General features: G+C 45.6%; 1 protein-coding gene across 1 annotated transcript in view; it reads left to right on the top strand.

Annotated features, from left to right (window-relative positions):
• Positions 1 to 9,178: 9,178 nt before the first annotated feature.
• LOC130277778 (spexin prohormone 2-like) overlaps positions 9,179 to 23,406 on the top strand; it is a 34,623-nt gene continuing 20,395 nt past the window's right edge. The window contains exon 1 of the mRNA XM_056528528.1: positions 9,179 to 9,190. The gene's annotated coding sequence lies outside the window, so the exon portion shown is untranslated. The remainder of the gene's footprint in view (positions 9,191 to 23,406) is intronic.

Here is a 23,406-nt window from a genome sequence, read left to right as displayed (position 1 = left end):
CTGGAAGGGGTACTTGATGTCCTTGGATCAGGCAAAAGCGTTTGATCGGGTTAACCATGAGTACCTCTGGTCTGTCCTTCTGAGATATGGTCTGCCAGGGGAGTTTGTTGATTGGCTTAAGACCTTGCATGTAGGGGCAGAGAGTTCCCGCTTGTGAATGGTTGGATTGGCCGCTCTTTTGAGGTTGGGTCTGGTGTCCGTCAGGGTTGTCCTTTGAGCCCTTTGCTGTACGTGTTTGCAATCGATCCTTTCCTTAGAAGGATTGATTGTGGACCGTTGGCGGGGGTGAGAATGGGCCTGGTGGTGTCGGATTCGGCTCTGAGGGCGGTAGCATATGCTGATGATGTCACCGTGTTTGTCTCCTCACAAGAGGAGGGCAGATGGGTGATGTCAGAGGTGGACCGCTACTCGGAGTCATCCGGGTCCAAGATCAATCAGGATAAGTGTGAGAGTCTCTGGCTGGGAGGGGGAGATCCTGATTTTGATCTCCCGGGCACCCTTCCAGAGCCCCAGGAATCCGCAAAAGTCCTCGGCATCGAATTTGGTCAAGGGGATTACCCCAAACAAAACTGGGAAAGCAGGCTTAAGATCGCCGCTCAGAAGGTGGATCAGTGGAAGGGTTGGTCTTTGACCCTCCGGGAAAGGGTTAACCTGATGAAAACTTTCCTGCTCCCTTTGCTGATATATCTGGGCAGTGTATGCATGTTGCCAGAACCTCTTTGGACCCGGGTCTACAGTGTGTTCTTCCAAATGTTATGGGGGAATAGACTGAACCTAGTGAAGAGGGAGGTTACTTACTGTACGAGGAGACTAGGGGGGTTGTGTATGGTCAACCCTGTGGTGTTCCTAGTGAATACCTTTCTTAAGACCAATATAGCAAACCTCTGGTCAGAGAGGGCTCCTCCGTGGGTATCCTCCTGTAGGGGATGGTTTCGGCCTTTCTTCCAGGAATGGGAGACAGGAGGGCAAGTGAAGGATCTTCGCACACCACACGGGCATCTTCCGGCTTATGCTACCCCGGTTCTGAAGGTTATTCGTCGGTGGGGTCTGGGGATGTTGGAGATTAGGACTCTGTCGAGGAAATTCCTTGACAAGAGGGTCCTGTCTTCTCATTTCATGAGGCCATTGGCGCTCAAGGACTGCCCAAGTCGGGATCTGGAGGTGGGTTTAGAGCTTTTGAATTCTATCAGGATCCCCTTGAAGTTTTGGGACTTGACTTGGCGCTGCTTCCATGGGAAACTGTGTGTGAGGGACAATCTGAAGTGCAGGAGCTCTGAGGACCGGGGATGTCCCCGCGAAGAGTGTGGAGGCATGCTGGAAAGCATGGAGCATTTTCTGCTTCATTGTCCCTTTAACACAGAGGTTTACAACAGGGTGGGCGCTTCCATTGGTTGGCCTCGGCTGGCCAGTCTCTCCTATGCGGAATGGGCCTATGGGGCATTCAGAAACCTTGGAGGCTGGGACCGGTGCACTTTATTCCTAGTCAGCTCAGTGGTCAGGTATTACACGTGGAACGCACGGTGTTTAGTGTCGACGCAGCGTAAAATCCTCCCTGTGGGTGAGGTGGTTAGGAACATTCTCGGTGACCTGGTGAAGGTGCGTTCTCTGGAGTACGAGAGGCTGGGTGCTGGCAGGGCCTCTCGTCTGTGGAGGGGCTCTGCCTTTAAAGTGCCTTAGCCTGTTGTCTCCCCCTGGTGGTGGGCTGATGCTGGCACATTAGTCTTTTTGTTTTGTGCTGTAGATATATGTTGATATAGGGCTTGCAGGCAATGAACTTGAGCTTTAGGGGTTTGTGTGATTGAAAAACCTTATTGTTGTTTGTTGTTTGGTTTGTAAAGTTTGTATTATTTTGTATATATTTTTACATTTATGTATATATGTATATATATTGTATTTAAAAAAAAAAAAAAAAAAAAAAAAAAAAAAAAATCCTGGACTGGTTCATGGACGTCTGTTATCATGTACTGGGGGCATGGGATGCGGGACCAGCTCAGGGCCAAAAAAAAAATAAAAAAAAATAAATTATAAAATACATTGTATATTCGGTTTTTCTGTTTGCGGTGTTAGTTGGTGGTTTGACATTTTAGTCCAGACCTGCATAATACAGACTATAGTATTACCTCATCTGCATAAAACAAACCACAGTAAGAACCCCCCCCCCCCCCCATATCAGCGCCCCCCCCCCCCCCCCCCCACACACACACACACACACACACACACACACATAATACAGAGACAGAGCCCAGAATCCCCCTCCCTAGTCATTCAGTCTTACTTTTCCTTCAGCCTTCAGCTGTCCGGGCATGCTGGGAGTTGTGGTTTTGCAACAACTGGAGGCACCCTGGTTGGGAATCACTGCCCTATAGACACATATACACTGTTCCCATACACAGCCCCCATATACACACTCATATGCAGCCCTCCATGCACACACATATACAGCGCTCCATACACACAGCTCTCCATGCATACAGACCTCCATGCACACACATAGACAGCCCTCCATGCACACACATAGACAGCCCTCCATGCACACACATACAGCCCTCTATACATACAGCCCTCCATACGCACACATACAGACCTCCATACACACACATAGACAGCCCTCCATACACACACATAGACAGCCCTCCACGCACACACATAGACAGACCTCTATACACACAGCCCCCCCATACACACACAGACAGCCCTTCATACACACACATAGACAGCCCTCTCCATAGACAGACCTCCATAGACAGACCTCTATACACACAGCCCCCCCATACACACACACACACAGCCCTTCATACACACACATAGACAGCCCTCCATACACACACACATAGACAGCCCTCCATATAGACATACCTCCATGCACGCACATAGACAGACCTCCATACACACAGACAGCCCTCCATACACACATAGACAGCCCTCCATACATACAGCCCTTCATACACACACACATAGACAGACCTCCATACACACACATAGACAGACCTCCATACATACAGCCCTTCATACACACATAGACAGACCTCCATGCACACACATAGACAGCCCTCCATACATACAGCCCTTCATACACACACAGACCCCCATACACACACATAGACAGCCCTCCATACACACACATAGACAGCCCTCCATACACACACATAGACAGCCCTCCATGCACACACATAGACAGCCCTCCATGCACACACATAGACAGCCCTCCATGCACACACATAGACAGCCCTCCATGCACACACATAGACCTCCATACACACATACACAGCCCCCCATACACACACATAGACAGCCCTCCATAAATACAGCCCTTCATACACACATAGACAGACCTCCATACACACATACACAGCCCTCAATACATACAGCCCTTCATACACACATTGACAGACCTCCATACACACATATAGACAGCCCTCCATGCATACAGCCCTTCATACACACATAGACAGCCCTCCATGCACACACATAGACAGACCTCCTTGCACACACACAGACAGACCTCCATACACACCAGGGGCGGACACAGACAGCATAGGGCCCCTGTGCAAAGAATGTGCCTGCCCCCCCCCCCCCTCCATACATCAATTGTTCAGGTAGGAGATAAATATGAGATATGAGATAGATAGATAGATAGATAGATAGATATGCGATAGATAGAGATAGATAGATAGATAGATAGAAGATAGATAATAGATAGAAAGATATGAGAGATAGATAGATAGATGATTGATAGATATGAGATGGAGGTATAGATAGATATGCTGCTGCATTCTTCTGTTGCTGTATATCTAGCCTAGTAGCGTGCACCTGTAGGCCAGTTCCATATAATAGTTTGGTATCAACTAAAGTGCTGGCTGACTTATTCTTTGTCTGTATTGCACATACGGGGAAGTGGCTACCTCCATGTTGGCCCACCCACCTCTATCAGGTGTGTATATAAGGTGTCTTGGATGTTCCAGACCCTGCCATGCTTACTGAACTGTTCACACAGAGGCATATTCACAGTGTAGGGTCCGTCCCAAGGAGGCCACCTTATCGCGGTGGGACGGTCCAAGCTATTTGACCGCCGGCAGAGACAAATCTGCGAGCTAAGTGCCTCACTATTTCATAGTTTCACATTTGCATCTATTACACCATAGCTGTATAGCTCTCCATGTTTTATCTGCATATTCATGTTCCACCTATATCCTTGTGCTGGCAGTGTGCTGCTGCATTCTTCTGTGGATGGATGGATGGATGGATAGATAGATTAGATAAATAGATTAGATAAATAGATACAATAGATAGATACAATAGATAGATACAATAGATAGATACAATAGATAGATACAATAGATGGATGGATGGATAGATATAAGATAGATACAGTAGATAGATAGATAGAAACAATAGATAGATAGATACAATAGATAGATAGATAGATAGATAGGACATGGATATCTTTTTACCAACCAGGGTGCCTCCAGATGTTGCAAAACAAAAAAAAACTACAACTCCTGGGCCTTTGGCTGTTGAGGTATGATGGGAGTTGTAGTTTTGCAACAGCTGGATGCACCCTGTGGGATGGATAGGTAGATAGATAGTGTTTTCCAACCAGGGTGTCTCCAGCTGTTGCAAAACTAAAACTCCCAGCATGCCTGGACTGTAGTTTTGCAATAGCTGGAGGCACCATGGTAGGAAAACACTGATCTATGCCCAGTCAATCTATCTATCTCAGTGTTTACCAACCAGTGTGACTCCAGATATTGAAAAACTACAACTCCCTCCCAGCATGCTCGGACAGTCTTTAGCTGTCCAGAAGTTGTAGTTTTGCAACAGCTGGAGGCTCCCTGGTTGGGAAACACTGCCTTAATGGATTAATAATAAATAAACAAGCAGTGAGTCCACATGTTGTGGCCCCAGTGGGGTCACTTTCCCTCCTCCGGGGTCCACAGTTCACCTACAGGTCACATTACAAGAACAATTTTTTTGAAAAATCATGGCAAAAATGGCGCAGTTTTACCGCGATTTCGAAAAATGGCAGTAAAACCGCCATTTTTGCCGCAATTTTTCCCAAAAATTGTTCTTGCAATGTGACCTGTAGGTGACCTGTGGACCCCGGAGGAGGGAAAGTGACCCCACTGGGCTGCTACCACCCCAGCCCCAGGTTATACTGCTAGTGAGAAGAGAGGCAGAACAGGGGACATAACTTCCCCTCACAGCCGCTGTGCTCCTGGGAGGCCGGTCAGCTCTCGGCCTCCGTCCTCTTCCTGTGCTGGGGGCGGAGCCATGAATCAGATACCTTCATCCCTGCGCTACTGCCTGTCTCCCTAATGATACCGGAGCAGGAGCAGCGCAGGGATTGTAAAAAAAAATAGCGCTTATCTGAGTGGGGATCGGGACAACTGTCCTGGATCCTCACCAGCTGCACCTCTCTCTCAAGGGGGCCCTTGGCCAGTGCCTGAGGGCCTATGTATAGTGGCGGGCCCCTGTGCAGCTGAACATGCTGCACATGTGATTTGTCCGCCCCTGATTACACACACATAGACAGCCCTCCATGCACACACATAGACAGCCCTCCATGCACACACATAGACAGCCCTCCATGCACACAGCCCCCATCCCCATGAGTTAATACCTTGCAGGTGACTATGCAAGAGGAAGCTGGAGGTCAGAAGAGGGCGGATATGACGTCACACGCCGGACCTCCGGCGCTCAGGAGGCGGCAGATTTAAAAGGAGCTCTTTTTCTGTCATTCTTCCTCCTGTGGTGTGCCGGCCAGTCATTCATACCTGCCAGCATTGGAGTGGGGGATTTTCTTCCTGTGTTCCAGCATGAGTACTAGCGGTGATAACCCGAGGAATACTCCATCTGCAAAGATGCCATCTTCGGTACCGGCAGTTTCTGAGTGAGTGTATTCTTTCTATGTTTTTTAGGTATTTTTTACTAAGTGTGGTCTTTTTGGTTATTTTCAGCATGGTGATGATGCACCTAGGAAACCTTCCAAAAAGACAAAAAATCGTGAATGTAACATGTGTAGAGGAATATTACCTCCTGAGTATGGAAAGGCTTCATGTCAGCCCTGTATTGATAGGCTGATTACTTCAGAAGTTCCAGCCTTAGTTCTGTGTCTTCTGGCACAAATGCAGGATCTCATTAGAAAGGAGCCAGTCATCCATTCAAATTTTAACAGCTGCTACTCCTGTGGTTACTGATTCCGCACCTCTTCCCACTGTTTCTACTGTTATTACTGCTCCAGTGGTCTTAAATCAATCTGATTCTGATGAAGAGGGTATTATTGTGCCAGATGGGTCGGACTCAGGAGAAGAGTCAGAGGAAGACGACTCAGGGAAAGCATTTTTTCACCCGAGGACACTGACCAATTGGTGAAGGCAGTTCGTTCCACTCTAAATATGGAAGAGTCCAGAGAACCAAGGTCAATCCAAGACATTATGTTTGAGGGGCTTGATTCTAAAAAGTATAGGGTATTCCCTATACACAAAATTATTTCAAAAGTTATCCATAAAGAATGGGAGAACCCTGACAAAAAGTCTTTTTTGCCTAAGGTTTTAAAAAGAAAACATCCATTCGCTGACACTGAAACTAAAACTTGGGATCAGCCACCAAAAATTGATGTGTCTATTTATAAGATCTCTAGGAAGGGATCTCTCCCATTTGAAGACCTTGGGTCCCTTAAGGATCCAATGGATAAAAAAATGAAAATGTTCCTTAAAAGAACATGGGAAGCATTAGGGGCAGCCTTGAAACCTAACGTGGCAGGGACCTCTGTAGCCAGATCCGTTTTAGTTTGGTTAGATCAGTTAACCTCTAACATACAAAATAAAGTTCCAAGGGAACAGCTCTTAGCCTCCATCCCTACTATACGTAAGGGGGTGGCCTTCTTAGCTGACTCCACCTCAGATGCACTAAGGTTATCTGCCCGTGCTGGAGCACTGTCAAATTCAGCTAGGAGGGCTTTATGGTTAAAACGTTGGTCAGGTGAAGTGTCCTCAAAAAAATAAATTATGTGCCATCCCCTGTGAAGGAGAGCATTTGTTTGGGTCTGTTCTTTCTGATATACTTGAGGAAGCAAATTACAGGAAGAAAGGGTTTCCCTTTGACTTTAGCAAACGTAACCAGTACTTTCGTTCCAGAGGGCGAGGTGGAGGTCAGTCAGGGCGCTGGAAATTCTCCAAAAAGAATAGTGGCCTCCTGTTCAACCAGCCCCAAACCTCAAAAAAATCAGGGTCTCAATGACTGGGTCCTGTGAGTGGGTGGCAGACTGCAGAATTTCTTTCCAGAGTGGCAAAAAATAGCAGGCAGTTCCCAGATTCTGGACGTCATTCAGAATGGTCTGCGCTGGGAATTTTGCAGCCTCCCTCCCACTCGCTTTATCATAACCAAAAATCCTGTAGGGTCAATAGGTCAAATCTCATTACAACAGGAAGTTCTTCTGTTAATAAAAAAAAAGGGGTTCTAATACAGGTACAATCAGGTCAGGAGTGTCAGGGATTTTATTCCACACTGTTCATGGTGAAAAAAACCAAAAACACCTTTCGGGTAATTATAAATTTAAAACCTCTAAACAGATTTATAAAATACCAAAAATTCAAAATGGAAACATTAAAATCAACTGTAAACCTGCTTACAAAAAATTGTTTTATGGCCTCACTGGACTTAACCCCTTAAGGACCGGAGGTTTTTCCGTTTTTGCATTTTCGTTTTTTGCTCCTTGCCTTTAAAAAATCATAACTCTTTCAAATTTACACCTAAAAATCCATATGATGGCTTATTTTTTGCGCCACCAATTCTACTTTGTAATGACGTCAGTCATTTTGCCCAAAAATCTATGGTGAAGCGGGAAAAAAAATCATTGTGCGACAAAATTGAAAAAAAAACGCTGTTTTGTAAATTTTGGGGGCTTCCGTTTCTACGTAGTACATTTTTCGGTAAAAATGACACCTGATATGTATTCTGTAGGTCCATACGATTAAAATGATACCCTACTTATATAGGTTTGATTTTGTCGGACTTCTGGAAAAAATCATAACTACATGCAGGAAAATTAATACGTTTAAAATTGTCATCTTCTGACCCCTATAACTTTTTTATTTTTCCGTGTATGGGGCGGTATGAGGGCTCATTTTTTGCGCCGTGATCTGAAGTTTTTAACGATACCATTTTTGCATTGATAGGACTTATTGATCACTTTTTATTCATTTTTAAATGATATAAAAAGTGACCAAAAATGCACTATTTTGGACTTTGGAATTTTTTTGCGCGCACGCCATTGACCGAGCGGTTTAATTAATGATAAATTTTTATAATTCGGACATTTCCGCACGCGGTGATACCACATATGTTTATTTTAATTTTTATTTACACTGTGTTTTTTTTTTTATTGGAAAAGGGGGGTGATTCAAACTTTTAATAGGGGAGGAGTTAAATGATCTTTATTCACTTTTTTTTTTCACTTTTTTTGTGCAGTGTTATAGGTCCCATAGGGACCTATAACACTGCACACACTGATCTTCTATGTTGATCACTGGTTTCTCATAAGAAACCAGTGATCAACGATTCTGCCGGATGACTGCTCATGCCTGGATCTCAGGCACTGAGCAGTCATTCGGCGATCGGACAGCGAGGAGGCAGGAAGGGGCCCTCCCGCTGTCCTGTCAGCTGTTCGGGATGCCGCGATTAGCCGCGGCTATCCCGAACAGCCCGACTGAGCTAGCCGGGAACTTTCACTTTCACTTTTAGCCGCGCGGCTCAGCTTTGAGCGCGCGGCTAAAGGGTTAATAGCGCACGGCGCCGCGATCGGCGCTGCGCGCTATTAGAGGCGGGTCCCGGCTTCACTATGACGCCGGGCCCGCCATGATATGACGCGGGGTTACTGTGTAACCCCGCGTTATATCAGAAGAGCAGGACCAAGGACGTACCGGTACGTCCTTGGTCCTTAAGGGGTTAAAGGATGCCTACTTCCATGTACCCATACATCCGAACTTTCAAAAGTACCTAAGAATTGCTGTGCACCTAGGCCCCAAACTAATGCATCTTCAGTTTTGTGCTTTTCCCTTTGGGATCTCAGTAGCTCCAAGGATCTTCACGAAAGTGATATCAGAGATGGCAGCACACATAAGGGAAGAGGAAGGAATATTCATCCCATACCTGGACGATTTTCTCCTGGTAGCGGACTCAGCTTCAAAAGGTACAGTCTTTTGTTTCTCGCACCTTACAAATTATAGAAAAACTAGGCTGGATAGTGAATTGTGAGAAGTAGTCTCCATCCCCAACCCAGAAAAAAGTATTTTTGGGTATTATTTTGGATTCTATACAGGAAAAATCCTTCCTTCCCCAAGATAAAATTGATAAAATTATTAATTTCGTAGAAAAAGTTAGGAGTTCCCCCTAAGATTACCATTAGCAAAGGAATGTCTTTATTAGGTTTATTTACGGCCTCATTTCCAGCTGTGCCATGGGCTCAGTTTCATTCCCGCTGTCTTCAGGCTGAACTTCTAAAAATCTGGAATGGGTCACCTGAAGATCTTGATAGAAGTTTTATTTTGTCTTCAGAAACTCTAATGTCTCTCCTTTGGTGGCAGGACAGGGAAAACTTATCAAGGGGGTTAGATTGGAGGATTATGCACCCCACTATTGTTACAACTGATGCTAGCCCTTGGGGTTGGGGAGCTCATGTGGGCGTCCAAGATTTTCAGGGGTCCTGGGAATCTTCCTTACAGTGTGAGTCCTCTAATTACAAAGAATTACTGGCAGTCCTTCGTGCCCTGCAGACAATTGGACACACTATTTTTCAGAAAGATATTAACCCCTTAAGGACCGGGAGTTTTCCGTTTTTGCATTTTCGTTTTTTGCTCCTTGCCTTTAAAAAATCATAACTCTTTCAATTTTGCACCTAAAAATCCATATGATGGCTTATTTTATGCGCCACCAATTCTACTTTGTAATGACGTCAGTCATTTTGCCCAAAAATCTACGGTGAAACGGAAAAAAAATCATTGTGCGACAAAATTGAAAAAAAACGCCGTTTTGTAATTTTGGGGGCTTCCGTTTCTACGTAGTACATTTTTCGGTAAAAATGACACCTTATCTTTATTCTGTAGGCCCAGACGATTAAAATGATCCCCTACTTATATAGGTTTGATTTTGTCGGACTTCTGGAAAAAATCATAACTACATGCAGGAAAATTAATACGTTTAAAATTGTCATCTTCTGACCCCTATAACTTTTTTATTTTTCCGTGTATGGGGCGGTATGAGGGCTCATTTTTTGCGCCGTGATCGGAAGTTTTTAACGGTACCATTTTTGCATTGATAGGACTTATTGATCGCTTTTTATTCATTTTTAAATTATATAAAAAGTGACCAAAAATGCACTATTTTGGAATTTGGAATTTTTTTGCGCGCACGCCATTGACCGAGCGGTTTAATTAATGATATATTTTTATAATTCGGACATTTCGGCACGTGGTGATACCATATATGTTTATTTACAGTTTTTTTTTAATTGGAAAAGGGGGGTGATTCAAACTTTTAATAGTGGAGGAGTTAAATGATCTTTATTCACTTTTTTATCACTTTTTTTTTTTTGCAGTGTTATAGGTCCCATAGGGCGATCGGGCAGCGAGGAGGCAGGTAGGGGCCCTCCCGCTGTCCTGTCAGCTGTTCGGGATGCCGCGATTAGCCGCGGCTATCCCGAACAGCCCGACTGAACTAGCCGGCCACTTTCACTTTCACTTTTAGCCGCGCGGCTCAGCTCTGAGCGCGCAGCTAAAGGGTTAATAGCGCGCGGCGCCGCGATCGGCGCTGCGCGCTATTAGAGGCGGGTCCCGGCTTCACTATGACGCCGGGCCCGCCGTGATATGACGCGGGGTTACTGTGTAACCCCGCGTTATATCAGGAGAGCAGGACCAAGGGCGTACCTGTACGCCCTAAGGGGTTAAAGTTCTTACAGATAACTCAACTGCTGTGTCCCTTATAAACAGACAGGGTACAACTAAGAGCCCTCATCTAATGTCTCTCTCTTCCCAGGTCCTCTGATATGCAGAAAAACATCTAGCGTCAATATCAGCAGTTCATCTAAAGGGCTCCCTCAACACCAGAGCAGACTATCTGAGCAGACATCGTCTCCATCAGGGGGAATGGTGCCTAAACAAGGACATATTCAAAGAAATTTGTGTACTATGGGGCTATCCTCAGATAGATCTGTTTGCCACCAGAGAGAATCGCCAAGTAAAACAGTTTCTCTCCCTGTCCCCCTCAGAGTACCCTACAGCAGTGGACATACTGTCCCAGTACTGGAAGTGGAGTCTGAGCTATGCCTTCCCTCCACTAGCGTTAATGCCACGAGTTCTAAAAAAGATTTGAGTGGACAGAGCGAGGGTCATTCTCATAGCTCCATTCTGCCCCGCAGGGCCTGGTCTTCATGCCTTCGGGAGATGTCATTAACAGACCCTTGGGTCATACCGGAACAACCGGATCTTTTGTTTCAGGGTCCTATTTTCCATCCAGACACTCACAGTCTGCACCTAACTACATGGAATTTGAAAGGGTAATTCTGAGGCGCAAAGGTTTATTTGATTCAGTCATCTCTACATTACAGTCAAGTAGGAAGCCTGTTACCTCAGCAATATACTTCAAGATCTGGAAGGCTTACGTTAAGTTTATAGACCCATCCCTGGTGGACTTTAACAAACCCAATATTGCGTCAATTCTGGACTTTCTTCAGAAGGGATTAGAAAAAGGTCTTAAGTTAGCCACCCTCAAGGTGCTAGTGTCAGCCCTAGGATCCTTGTTCTCTCAATCTATAGCCAGTCATCCGTGGATTGTGAGATTTTTTAAGGCAATCAAAAGGCTCCAGATTCCAAAACTTCCTAAAACTCCTTCTTGGGATTTAACCTCAGTTCTCAATATGTTATGTGGTGAACCCTTTGAGCCAGTTTCCTCTATCTCCATCAGACACCTGACTCTGAAGACTGCTCTCCTGGTAGCTGTTACCTCTGCTCGTAGAGTGGGTGAAATAGCTAATTTTTCTTGCCTTGAGCCATATACTCGTATCCTAGATGATAGAATAGTTCTTAGGACTGACCCAGCATTTTTAGCGAAGGTGGCATCTACTTTTCACTTGTCTCAGGAAATAGTCTTACCCTCATTTTGTTGCAACCCAGCAAATGAGAGAGAGAAATCTTTTCATATGCTGGATGTAAGGAGGTGCGTTATTTCCTAATTTTAAAGAACTAAAGATTTTAGGAAATCAAATAGACTATTTGTACAATTCTGTGGCCAGAATAAGGGTAATAGTGTTAGAAGTGACACCATAGCTAGATGGATTAGGGAGGCTATTTGTTTGTCTTATGTCTCCTCTGGCCTTTCTCCTCCTGTTGGTCTCAAGGCTCACTCTACACGTGCAGTTGCATCCTCTTGGGCCGAGAGGAGAGGGGCCTCGATAGACCAAATCTGTAAGGCGTCCACCTGGTCGTCTCCCCACACTTTTTTTCGCCACTATAGGTTGGATGTGGGGAGCTGTTCTGATTTATCCTTTGGTCGTAAGGTTCTCCAAACTGTTATTTCACCCTAATATTGGTCTCTGGTATTCTCTCAGGTGGTGCTGTCATGGCGATGGGAAAAGCCGGTAATTACTCACCGGTAATTCTGTTTTCACGAGCCATGACAGCACCGCTGCATTCCCACCCTTTTGTTTTTTTCTAAATATTGTATCACGGGTGTATTCACTTGGGTGAAAAAAAAAAAAGGAAATTTGTTTGCTTGTTTAGTTATTGTTGTTTTCATGACTGTTATTACTAACTAAGTAGGAAGGCTCTTCTAGGTCTTTGTATCTCACTGAGGATGGAGAGGAGTGGACTTTCTTTTATTCTCCAAGGTTTCCTGTCCCTAGGGGCGGAGTCCCCCTCTCAGGTGGCGCTGTCATGGCTCGTGAAAACAGAATTACCGGTGAGTAATTACCGGCTTTACTGGACCCAAATAGAAAACATATTTTTTGAGCTAAGAATGGTGAAGGGCATTATCTTTTCTCACAGAATAAGGTTAGTTAAGCATATAATAGACAGGGTTGATCATCTCAGTTACTTCATAAATTCAATAAAACATGAAGCCAATTTACCTGAGGGTACTCTGATTTAAATTTCTAACGGAGAGCCAAACCAAATCTTCTATCAGAAAACTGGAGCCACAAGTACATCTCTTGTTGCCATTATTTCTTTGTATCTCGTGGGCTTTCCTCAGGTTCCCTTGAACCTTTGCCAGAACTGTTCAGTTTTTTCTAGCTAAGACACAGACCCCTGACCCCCCCCCCCCCCCCCGCCAGATGAACAAAATGTCACCAATATACCTTTAAGGAGAACTGTAGTGCAATATAACTTATCCCCTAGGACAGGGGATAAGTTATAGATCACGGGGGTCCCTGGGGCCCCCTGCGATCTCCTGGACCGTGCCGCAGCAGTCTGCAGTAAGCGCTGTGTCGTCCCAGCAGATAGCCGTGGAATACACGTCCTCTCCATGTATTTCTATGGGATACATAGTGGGGGTGTGTCGGCTGCCACATCATGCAGTGATGGAAACGTCCCCTTCCAGCATACTGCCGCAGCCCTGTACAGGAGATAACAGGGGGTCCCAGCGGTTGGACCCCCAGAGATCTATAATCCTTCAGACAGGGGATAAATGATATTGCATTACAGTTCTTCTTTAAATGGCACAGCATATGGTCCACAAACTGTGCCTTGCCACACTGCAAAACCACCATACATTTTATGGTAAAATGAAGGGTGTCTTTAAAAAATACAATTGATTACGCAAACAACAAGGCCTCAAATCACCATGTAAATCACTGTGTGTATTATATCTTTAATGTGACAACACTGTGTGTTAGCCCTGTTCTGTGACATCTTTGTGTGCATTATTCTTGTATATTGACATCACTGTGTATTATTCCTGTACTGTAACATCATTGTGTACATAATGCCGGAACTGTGATATCACTGTGTGCATTATCCCTGCACAGTGACATCACTGTCTATTATCCCTGTACTGTGACATCACTGTGTATTATCCTTGTACTATGACATTGTCAAGGATCGACCGAGGTGAGGCATTAAAATGTGAGTGACCGCTGCTGCATATGGCTGAGGGCCAGCGCAAGAGATTCACACCAGACAGGATGTTGGTATTAAAACTCTTTCCTCAGCAGGAAACTCAGGAAGTACATTTGGTTTTTTACATTAATAAAAAGAGGAGGGTTAGTTATGACGTCAAAAATTAGCATGTTACATTTTGATTGATTATTTGAGCTTTATCTCTGTATATATTAGCATATTTAGTATTTTATTTCTTTTATTTTTTTAAACTTTATTGACTTTTTACAATTTTATAAGGACAGCATAACTGAATGGCGAAAAATAAACAAGTAAATAGAGAGTATGTGGACAACGCAGTATCCATGCAAATGCGAGTTTACACAAGCCTATAAGGACAGTATGGTAAGATGAGACTTTCAGGCCGTAGTCAGTAGAAACAGGTAAAATCAGATCATCATAAGGAGCCAGTCAGCTCACATTGTTTTGGTACATACCATGCAAACACTCATACGTACAACCCAAAACATAATAAGGACACCATTACATAGGTAATAGTACAATTAGTAAAAGGAGATAGACATAAATGGGGGGGGGGGGAGTTAGGGCAGGAAAATAAAATCGGCAGAGCAAAAAGAGAAACGATTACCCAGAGGGCGAGAACACTTCAATGTGGGGGATCATCCTGCAGCCGAAGAGGACTCAAGGTGTTGCTGAGGGAGGCCAGGGAGTACCATTCCGTATGTCTGAAGGGCAGAACTATGGCTTCAATTTGTTCCCTAGAGCAGGGGCGTACCCTTTGTTTGGCACCCCCCCCCCACACACACACACCCCCCCTTAATTACACCCCCTCCCTCCAATCCCCCCCAGGGGCGGACTGACAACACTTGGGGCCCCCGGACCAAAACAAAGGCAAGGGCCCCTGCTAGGCTCTGCAGCTCATTCAATCTTCTGCCACGCTCCTATTCCACCCAAATCCCACACACAAATAAAAATTTATATATGTAAGAAACACTTTAACGTAGGTAAATTTCCATGACCAATGATACTGGTATACAAGGAGTAAATATATACCACCAGACAATAATTGGATAATACTGCCATACTGTACTGAATAAAACCACTATATGCAGACCAGTATACTATAAAGAATCTGTATACAATATAGGTGATTATATACAGGACCATATGGCGGAAGATATCAGCTGTACACAGGATGTGTATACCATATAAGGGATTACAGTTACATTTTGGTACTCACAATTACGTCTTTTCTGATCAGCGGCATCCTCTTTCCTTTTCTTCTCCGTCCGGATAAGACCGCCATGTGGATCTCTTAACATCTGCAGGAAAAACCTGTCAGACTCTGCATATATTCAGTACCCTCCTCTACACAATCTTTCCCTCTATAGGCCCACAAACTGTAATAATGCCCTCCTTCGTGTCCTGCACAGTAAAAAGGGGGGTAGGTAGCCAGGTAACCCCCTCTTTCCCATAGGTATATGCAGAGCTACCCCCCTCTTTCACATAGGTATATGCAGAGTTACACCCCCCCCCTCTTTCCCAAATGTATATGTGGAGCTACACCCCCCCCCCTTTCCCATAGGTATTGTCAGCACCAGCAGGGTTAACAGGTGCTGACAAGGTGTTGTAGCAAGGTTGCCGGGTTACGCCCTGCTGTCTTAGTGGCTAGCTACTGATTGACCACATGTGCATCTCCCTATATTACCAGGCATCAGACACTGGGAAGATGCTTGTGAAGCTAGTCATTACCTGAGTAGCTAGCATTTCCTTATTCCCTTGTATACCCGGCAACTTGACTTCTGGCTTCCTATCTGACTTCTCTTTTGTTATAGCAATTCGGTACCTCTTCCCACTCCTGGCTAGACTCGGTTTGACTGACATTGACTTTATGTGTGTATGTTTAGTTTGTCTTTGTTAGTTGCTTGTTTCCCTGTTGCTCCTGACAACTGACAGGATTGTATCTTATTGTGTTGACATTTGACTCCCCTCACTTATTTAGGAAGGGATTGTCGACCAGTTGCCGGCCTATCATTTAGGATAGGCGGACAAGTAGGCAGGGACAGGGGTGCGGGTGAGCTTAGCGAGCACTTCTTCCCTGCCCATACGTGACATTTTCACAGGCCCAAACTACTACCTGCATCTGCTATGATGGAAGCAATGACTGCTCTAGTAGAGCAAATGCAGGGATTAACCCAGTTAGTGCATTCTCTTTCTGAGAGGGTTCAGGCTCAGGAGACAGCTAATGGTCAGTCAGTGGTCTGTCCTCCAGCTGTTTCAAGTGACCCTAAAATTAATCTTCCTGACCGTTTTTCAGGTGACCGAAAGAAATTTGTTCTCTTCAGAGAGAGTTGTAAGCTATATTTTTGCATGAGACCACAGTCTACTAACACAGAGGATCAGAGAGTAGGACTTATATTGTCTTTGTTGTAAGAAGACCCTCAAGAGTGGGCTTTCTCCTTACCTTCCTCAGCTCCTGAATTAAGTTCAGTGGAGGCTTTCTTTTCTGCTTTGGGCCTTCTTTATGATGAGCCAGACCGTGCAGCCTTTGCAGAATCGCAGCTAGTCAATCTTAAGCAGGGAAAGAGAACAGCAGAGGAGTACTGTGCAAATTTTTGGAAGTGGTGCACGGCTTCAGGTTAGAATAATCCAGCCATTAGGTGTCAGTTCAGACTAGGATTATCTGACGCTATTAAGGATGCTTTTGTAAGTTATCCATCACCTGACTCATTAGAACAAGCCATGACATTAGCTTGACAGACATATGAAAGAAAGAAAGATCGAGAGCGGACTTTTAATTCTGTTCCTCACTCTCCTTCCTCCATGTTTCCATCTTTTCCTGTCCCTCATGTCTCTGCCGAGGAATCTATGCAGATAGGGAATTTTCCCCTCAGCAGAGAAAATCCATTCGGAAGAAAAGCACATGTACTTTTGTGGAGACGAAGGACATCGGTTCCAGAATTGCGTCAAACGCCAGCGCCTAAATGACAATCAGGGAGGTCATTTAGGCGCACAGGTACCTCCGAATTTATCTTCAAAAATTGTTACCAGTGCAAATATGTTTTCAAAAGAGAAAAATATTTGGTAAAGCTTTTGCTAATCTTGTGGATCTAAAATTTATTAAGTCTTTAAATTTACCTTTGAGACGGTTGGAGGACCCAATTCCCATTTCTGGAGTGGATTATACACCCTTGTCAGGGGGTTGTGTCAGTTTTTCTACTCCCGAAGTGGGATTATTGGTCGGTTCTATGCATTTTGAAAAATCCACCTTTTTTGTTCTTAAAAATTTGTCTGTAGATGTGATTCTGGGTTTACCCTGGTTAAGAAATCATAACCCTGTATTTGATTGGACCTCAGGGGAACTTATCAAGTGGGGATCTGAGTGTTCTAACAAATGCATTACCGTCTCTCTTGCTACTCTCGGTGTGGGTAAAAGTATTCAACCCAAATTTATTTCTGATTTCTGTGACGTTTTTTATGAGGAGGCCTCCTCTGCTTTGCCCCCACACCGAGATTATGTCTGTGCTATTGAACTTTTACCTGATGCCTTGTCTCGAAGTTTCAGCGCTTCTCAGCCTATAGACTCTAGTCCTGAGACTATTCTTCCAGAAGGTGTGGTTATCTCTGCAGTATCTGCCGATTTAACATCGGAAATTTTGAGTAATCAAGGTTTGGTTCCTCCAGAGATTCCTAGAGGCAAAATCTTTGTACCTAATCAGTTTCGCCTCCGTATAATCGAGGAATCTCATAGTTCGCCGTTAGCAGGTCATCCTGGTATCCATGGTACAAGGAGACTGCTTCAAAAGAGATTTTGGTGGTCAACCCTGAACAGGGATGTGAAAGCTTTTGTTGCTTCTTGTGATGTGTGTGCCCGAGCTAAGACTCCTCGGATTCGTCCTGCAGGGGAGCTGTGTCCATTATCTATTCCTAAAAGACCCTGTACCTATACTGATAGGGATAACCCTGAGGTCAACACCACTATGAGTAAACTGTGCAGTTTGGGCTCAGGTTCAGAAGAACCTGGAAAACGCCCAAGTACTACAAAAGAAATCATCCGACAAGAGACGTACTTGCGGCATAAAATTTAAAGTTGGTGATAGTGTGGTTATCTACGAAAAATCTTCGTCTCAAGCTTCCGTCTAAGAAACTGGCATCTAGGTTCATTGGACCTTATGAGGTAATTGAAGTTATTAATCCTGTGAGTTACTGATTAAAATTACCATCTTCTTTTAAGATTCATAATGTGTTCCATTGCTCCTTGTTAAAACGTTCTGTTCCTACTCAGTCTCCAGTCCCGAGTCTGCCTCCTCCGGCTGAGGTTGACGGAGAGCTTGAGTATGAGGTCGCTAGAATACTGGATAGCAGAAGGGTACAGAATTCTGTCCAGTACTTAGTTCATTGGAAAGGTTATGGTCCAGAGGAGAGATCGTGGGTTCCGGCCTCTTTTGTCCATGCAGCCACTTTAATTAAGAAATTCCACAATTCTCACCCAGACAAACCTGGACCCAGTTTTAAGGGTCCAGTGGCCCCTCTTAAAATGGGGGGTACTGTCAGCACCAGCAGGGTTAACAGGTGCTGACAAGGTGTTGTTACAAGGTTGCCGGGTTACGCCCTGCTGTCTGAGTGGCTAGCTACTGATTGACCAAATGAGCATCTTTCTATATTACCAGGCATCAGACACTGGGAAGATGCCTGTGAAACTGGTCATTACCTGAGTAGCTAGCATTTCCTTATTCCCTTGTATACCCGGCAACTTGACTTCTGGCTTCCTATCTGACTTCTCTTTTGTTATAGCGATTCGGCACCTCTTCCCACTCCTGGCTAGACTCAGTTTGACTGACATTGACTTTATGTGTGTATGTTTAGTTTGTCTTTGTTAGTTGCTTGTTTCCCTGTTGCTCCTGACAACTGACAGGATTGTATTTTATTGTGTTGACATTTGACTCCCCTCACTTATTTAGGAAGGGATTGTCGACCAGTTTCCGGCCTATCATTTAGGATAGGCGGACAAGTAGGCAGGGACAGGGGCGCGGGTGAGCTTAGCGAGCACTCCTTTCCTGCCCATATATGACAGGTATATGCAGAGCTACACCCCCCCTCTTTCCCATAGGTATATGCAGAGCTACACTCCACCCTCTTTCCCATAGGTATATGCAGAGCTACACACCACCCTTCCCCATAAATATATGCAGAGCTACATCCCCTCTCCCTCCCTTCCCTATAGGTATATGCAGAGCACACCCCCTCTCTTACCTATAGGTATATGCAGAGCACCCCCTCCTCTCCCCCCTTCCCTATAGATATATGCAGGTGGTTTCCCTCCACCTCTCATTGATGACCGTAGATCTCACATTACCCCAACCTTCCAATATACATTCACGGATATCCGAATCCTGAAGAACGGATTCCCATTTGGCAAATGGGGTATGTTTAGACACCTTTAGAAGGCGATCATTGAAGCATTTATATAGCGTGGAGATTGAAATGTTTCTGGGTTGCGGGCCTATCAGGTCCTCAAAGGAGGAGGGGGAAACCTCCGGGGCAGGATTGCGCAATCTTGAGGTACAATCTTGAATGACAAAAGTATGGAGACCTGAAGAAAGTGAGTGGGGGGCAGCGAGAAGGATGTAAGAAGTTCATCAGGAGAAAGCCACCTCTGTTCCTCCACCTGCATCAGTTGTTTTGCTACAGTAAGTCCTTTCTGATGCCGCAACCCAAATAAACTGCTTTCCCTGCCCGCAGGAAACTCCGGGTGACCCCAGAGGTTGAGACGTCCGGAGAGGAGAAAAGGAAGATTGTAGGCCTTACGAATAGCTTTCCACGTCAAAACAGTATCTCTGACTTCCGGTTCCGGCGCGGGCATGTAGGCAGCGAGGAGACGGAGCTCCTCACACCCCGGATCCCCTACCCGCACCGAACACCGACCCGGCCACAGTCACCAGCCTGACCCACTCTGAGGTGATCCCGGGAGGTCTTGCGGCAGCTCTGGAGCCCCGACAGATGCGTCGCAGACACGCGCAGCTCCGATACACAGCGCGGCTCCCGCGAGTGAGCACAGTGCGGCCGCCATCTTCGGCACTGCAGAGGGGACGGAGCACGGACCTGCTGGACACTCACGGCACGGTGAGCCACCAACAACTACTTCAGTAGGGGGCTGGAGTTGTCCCCCATTTAAGCAGCAGGTCTGAGGGGCGCAGGGCCCGGAGTTAAGGTCATACAGCGGGCAGCAGTGATCCCCAGACTTCACTAGTGACTGCCCCCATCTTCTATCATAAGGAGGATACGGCTGAGAGGGGAAAGGACAGGGGAGAAGACTGTTCATTTACTTACCAGCACCTTGTTAACTCCTGCAACACAGGGACAGGTTATTATACTTATCCCCCATCAGCTTCATTACCAACACCTGATCGGACGGTGTCTCTTGACCAGGATTGTGTCCATATTACATGTGGTCCCACCTAAACTGTATGGTGCAACCCCTGTGACCGTCTCTCTTCCTCATCCATTACAATGGACAAATTCCTCAATAAGAAAGCCACGAAGCAAAACCAGGCAGCAGGATCCCAGGTCTCTGCTGGGGATCAGACCCATCCTCCGACACAGCACCCACTGACTGATAACACTCTCATGGCAGACATGGAAATATCGGGGAGTCAACATCTGTTCACACAGGATGCTGTTCCTCCTCCTGTGCAGCCAGCGACAACTCCACAGGCGCAGAATCCGGTGGCTGATGTTTCCTTCTCCAATCCTACAGATTTACAGTCACTTACAACGGCCTTGGTTCAACTGATTACCCCTAAAATCCAACAGACTTTGGAAACCACTATACACTCCACGCTCACCCGTATGCAAATCGAACTCAGTTCACATGCTGTAAGGCTGGAGGAGGCTGAGAAACGGATACTAGCCTTAGAGGATGAAAACAGTGATCTGGCGACTAGATTGAGATGGTCGGAGACTGACGCGATCACCGTCAGCGACAAGCTGGATGATCTAGCAAACCGCTCGCGACGCAATAATCTTCGCCTGGTGGGCATCAGTGAACTGATTCCAGTGGCTGATCTACAGGCATTTTGCGAAAGCGACCTGTGGGTGGAAAGGGCACACAGGCTCGGCCGGGTACAAACTACTGATCCCCGCTCCAGTGCTACCTCTGCTAACAGACCGCGTCAAGTAATTTTTAAGCTACTCTACTACAATGACAAGATAGCCATCCTCAAAGCCTTTAGAAAACGCACAACGCCTCTCACATATCGCAATACGAAGATTTTGATATTTGAAGATTTTTCAGCTGAACTTTTGAAAAAAAGGCGAGCTTACGGAAAGATATGTACTGATCTGTTTAAAGAGAAGAGGAAATTTCAGCTGCAATATCCGGCTACCTTAAAGGTTTTTCGGGATGATGGGACTTTCATGACCTACCAGACTCCAGCTGCTGCGGAGGCTGCCCTCAGAGACGCCCTGAAAGAACGTGATTGTTCATCTAGAGTTTGCTCACCGGTGCACAGTGCAGCCTCTCCGCGATCAAGAGGAGAATTGCCCCCGAGACGCAGAGAGGATCTTCAGGATCTGGAATCTGATAAACGGCGTAGAAAGAAGTCGGCTGGAGGCCGCAGCAGAAGCAGGAGCAGCAGATCTTCTTCGCCAGATTGAGTATTATTCCTGACATGCTAATTTCTTTTTTCCTACAGGGGGGACCTGCTTGAGTCCTGCTAGAGACAGTGCTCTGCCTATTAGTAACAGACTTTTTGAGAAAGGAGACTAAAATGGAGCGGAGGTTGTTCAGTTGTTTTTCCTATAGTTAGTTGGGAAATGTTGTAGTTGACCACATGGCAGGGGGGCAGAGCAGAGAATTCTATGGTGGCCGAGGTCTCTCTGATATGGCCGCTATTCTGGGATCCGGGAGGGGGGACCCTGGTTCTGCTATGTGCCCGAAAAAAGAGAAGTCACCAACACAAAAGACGGTCTCCTATCTCCCATCATGGAGGCTGTTATGTTCTGATGTTTTTTTTTTCTTTTTAAATTTTTCTGTTATTGGTTTGGGGAATTTCCTCACATTGTTTTTGATGGCTATGTTTCGGAGAGGCCGTAATGTCACTATGCAATATGCAGGGCTGTTCCCGGAGTGGCATAGACCTCAATATTTGTACAATTTCGTGATTCTCTTAACGATATTGTTTTTACAGCTTACATTCTCCTTCTCCTCTTTCCTACACGCTCTTACCCCTCCCCCCCCCCCCCCAATGGCCCTCTCTATTTCCTAGTATCCTTTTCACTTCCACCCTCCCTTCTATGGGACATATCTACTAGTATGTGTAAAGTTATTACATGGAATGTGAAGGGGTTAAAATCACCACATAAAAGGATGAAAATTTTGCGTTTTTTTTGCAACGTTTGCGGCCTGATGTGATTCTTCTTCAAGAGACTCACCTTGAGGCAGCGGACTTTTCCAGAATGCAAAAGCTGTGGGTGGGGAAAGTATTGGGCTCACCTGCGGTGGACGGTAAAGCAGGAGTGATTACTTTGCTACATAAATCCTTTGCTTGCAAAATTCTTTCTCATGAAGCTGATACGAGTGGTAGGCTGTCTCAATTGCAACTGGAACACCATGGAGATGCTTTTAGTATATACAATGTTTATGCCCCGAATACAGATAATCGCCCTTTTTTTGCTTCCTTGACAGATATAGTACAACAGACGGCGGGATCCCTCACAATCCTGGGTGGTGACCTCAACTCCGTGGGTGACCCGTCAGTTGACCGTAAAGGTTACTCTCACAGGCTCTTATCCACAAGACATATTGACAAAGTGCTTCCATCTTTTCTTACCAATGCGGGACTGACAGATGCTTGGAGACATATGCACCCTGACGATCGGGACTTCACACATTTTTCTCACGTACATAACTCATGGTCCCGTATTGATTATTTCTTGACCAGCCCACTTGTATGTGCCAGACTGAAGTTGACTGATATACTGGACATGGTAATATCTGACCACTCCCCGGTGGTTCTAGAACTCCTGCCGTCATCCCCCAAGGGCACTGACTTTTTATGGCGTTTCCCGTCCTTTTTAACCACGGATGAATCTTTCCTGGGCCTGTTGAGGGGATGGTGGCTGGAGTTTGAGGTGGACAATGCCCAACACAAGGGCGACCCGAAGCTGTATTGGGGGACGGCGAAAGTTGTCTTGCGGGGTAAGATTCTGGCGTACACTAGTTCCTTAAAACGCAAGACTTTAGAGGGCCATGCCAGGGCTAGTGCTACCCTGTCAGAAGCTTATGCTGCTTTTCTTG

Source organism: Hyla sarda, chromosome 6 (genome assembly GCF_029499605.1).
Source record: "Hyla sarda isolate aHylSar1 chromosome 6, aHylSar1.hap1, whole genome shotgun sequence".
In the NCBI taxonomy this organism is placed as follows: Eukaryota; Metazoa; Chordata; class Amphibia; order Anura; family Hylidae; genus Hyla; species Hyla sarda.
Note: the sequence above shows the minus strand (reverse complement) of the source record. Positions and strands in the feature narration are given on the sequence as shown.